Source organism: Lepidochelys olivacea, assembly GCF_965140295.1.
Source record: "Lepidochelys olivacea isolate rLepOli2 genome assembly, chromosome: 28".
Lineage (NCBI taxonomy): Eukaryota > Metazoa > Chordata > Testudines > Cheloniidae > Lepidochelys > Lepidochelys olivacea.
Genome location: NC_140438.1, coordinates 1,968,506 through 1,971,213, shown reverse-complemented (window position 1 = coordinate 1,971,213; position 2,708 = coordinate 1,968,506).

Sequence of the window (2,708 nt, the reverse complement as noted above, 5' to 3'; positions counted from 1 at the left end):
TGGCATGTGGAGGTGAAGGGCCTTGCATGGCGTGGGTAAGGGCATGGTGTATGCAGGGGAAGGGCCCGGCATGGGGCAGCGAAGGGCCGGGGGGTGGGATCAGTAGCTGCCTGGCATGTGGGGGGGAAGGGCCCGGCGTGGGTTGGGGAAGGGCCCGGCGTAGGGTGAGGAAGGCCTGGGAATGGGGCGGGGAAGATCCTGGCGTGTGGGGGGGAAGATCCTGGCGTGTGGGGGGAAAGGGCCCGGCCTGGAGTGGGGAAGGGCCTGGCGTGTGGGGGGGGGGAGAGCCGGGTCTGGGGCAGGGAGGGCCTGGCAGTGGCTCCCAGGCTGGGGGAGGCCCCAGGGGTCTGAGCTCAGGACAAGGTGGGGCAGGTGTTCAGCGTGGGGGGCTGAGAGAGGAGGGGATGTCACAGGCTGGGGCAATGAACCCTGTACACACCCAGGTCAACGCCGGGACACAGAGACAGACAGACAGACAGACACAATGACCCCTTCCCCCGGGCGCCCCCTGGCCCCCCAGGATGGGGCGTGGGGGGAGGGGTTTCACTCTCTGGGTCCCTGCCCATCTCTGGGGAGACCTGCCCCCATGAATCAGCCGCTCTCAGCGTCAATGGGATAAGGGCAATGAACAGGGAGGGGTGGGGTGTGGGGCAGAGGTGAAGGCATGGGGCGGGGACTGCTATGGGACAGCGGAGGGTGGGGTGGAGTGATCCTATGGGGTGGGGTCTGGGGCACATGGGAGAGCACTGAAGGGATGCCATGGGGCAGGGTGTACAGCAGGGGAGCTCCTTTGGGGCAGGGCATGTAGCAGAGAGAAGAAGGCACTGGGGAGGATCCCAGGGGGCAGGGTGTGGGGCAGAGGGCAGAGCGCCCAAGGGGGTATTCCATAGGGCAGGATGTGGGGCAGAGGGGAGGGTGGTGGGGGGAGACAGTGGGTCAGAATGTGGGGCAGAGGGGCTACTCCATGGTGCTGAATGTGGGGCAGAGCAGGAGGGATCATGTGGGGCAGGGTGTGGGGCAGAGCGGGGATCCCGTGGGGCAGTTCCTGCGGGGAAGGATGGGGTGGGGGGGATCCTGTGGGGGCAAGGTGTGGGGCAGAAGAGAGGTCTCTGGGGTGGATTCCCGGGGCAGGATGTGGGGCAGGGACCCAGAGCTCATGACGCGGGGAACCCGTGAGTGGAGTTTCTATTTCACTTCCGATGGTGAGTCACAGGCAGTGAAACCTGCCCCCCACCCCACTCCTGCCCTCCCCCTGCCCCCACTTAACCCCTGACCCCCCCGCCCCCACCCCACTCCTGCCCTCCCCCTGCCCCCACTTAACCCCTGACCCCCCGCCCCCACCCCACTCACCCCCTGCCCCCACCCCACTCCTGCCCTCCCCCTGCCCCCCACTTAACCCCTGCCCTCCCCCCACCTTCCCCCACCCTCCCCCTGCCCTCCACTTAACCCCTGCCCTCCCCCCGCCTCCCCCCTCCGTTTCCCCTGGCCTCCCCCCCCCACTCCTCCCTGCCCTCCCTCTCTGCTCACCCCTTTCCCCCCCCACTCACCCCTGCTCTCTCCCCCACCCCCTGGCCTTCCCCCCCCACAGTTCCCTGCCCTCCCCTCCCCTGCACTGCTCCCTGGCCTTCCCCCCCACTCACCCCTGCCCTCCCTGCTGCCTTCCCCGCTACTCACTCCTGCCCTCTCCCCCACCCTTTCCCTCCCCTGCCTTCCCCCACTCACCCCTGCCTTCCCCCCGCCTTCCCCCCGCCTTCCCCACACTCACCCCTGCCTTCCCCACACTCACCCCTTCCCTTTCCCCTCATCCCCTGCCCTTCCCCCTCCCCCTGCCCACCCCTGCCCTCCCCAGCCCCCTTGCCTTCCCCCCATTCACCCTTTCTGCCCCGCCCTCTCCACTCAACCCCTGTCCTTCTCCCCGGTCACCTCTTCCCCCCGCCCCACCCTCTTCTTGCCCTCCCCCTCACCCCCACTAACCCCCTGCCCTTCCCCCTCGCCCCTTCGCCCCCTGCCGTTCCCCCCTTTCAATCACTCCCCTTTCCCCCCATTCTGCCCTGCCCTTCTCTTCCCCCCACTCATCCCCCCACACCGTGTGGGGTGGGCAGGTGACAGCCCCCCTAACCCATTCAGGCACCTGCCACTCCCACACCCAGGCATATCCCTGCTGCACCGTTATGTGGCGTGGACTGACGGGGAACCCGGGGATCAACTCCCTCTCCCCGCACCACATCCTATTCCCAATGTGCAAACAGTCAGAGCTGGCATAGACCCCCCCCGATAAGACCCCCCCCGCTCCCATGATGCCAGGCACTTCCCATATACACACTGAGACACCCCCCCCAGCTAATCTTCCCATTGTACAGGTGGGGAAACTGAGTCACGGTGGGTGGCTGGGGTGTGGGGGGAATGGGAAGTGGGGAAGGCATTGGAGGAGAGGGGGAAAGTTGCTCAGCTCCGGGGGGCAGTGGGGGTGGGTGGGTGGGGGTTCTGCTCAGACAAGCGGGGTGGGGGGCAGCGGGGTTGAGCGCCCCTCCCCCCAGCCGGAACCTGCCCTGCCCTGGTTTTACCGCCCCTAATGACTCTCCTTCCGTCCCCATGGCCCCGGGGTGATGTCATGAAACTTCCCCTCCCCCCCAGGCCTGTCCCCTCCCCTTCCCCGCCCAGGGCATAAAAACAGGTGAGCAATTTACCTGGCCAGGTAGAGGGCAGAG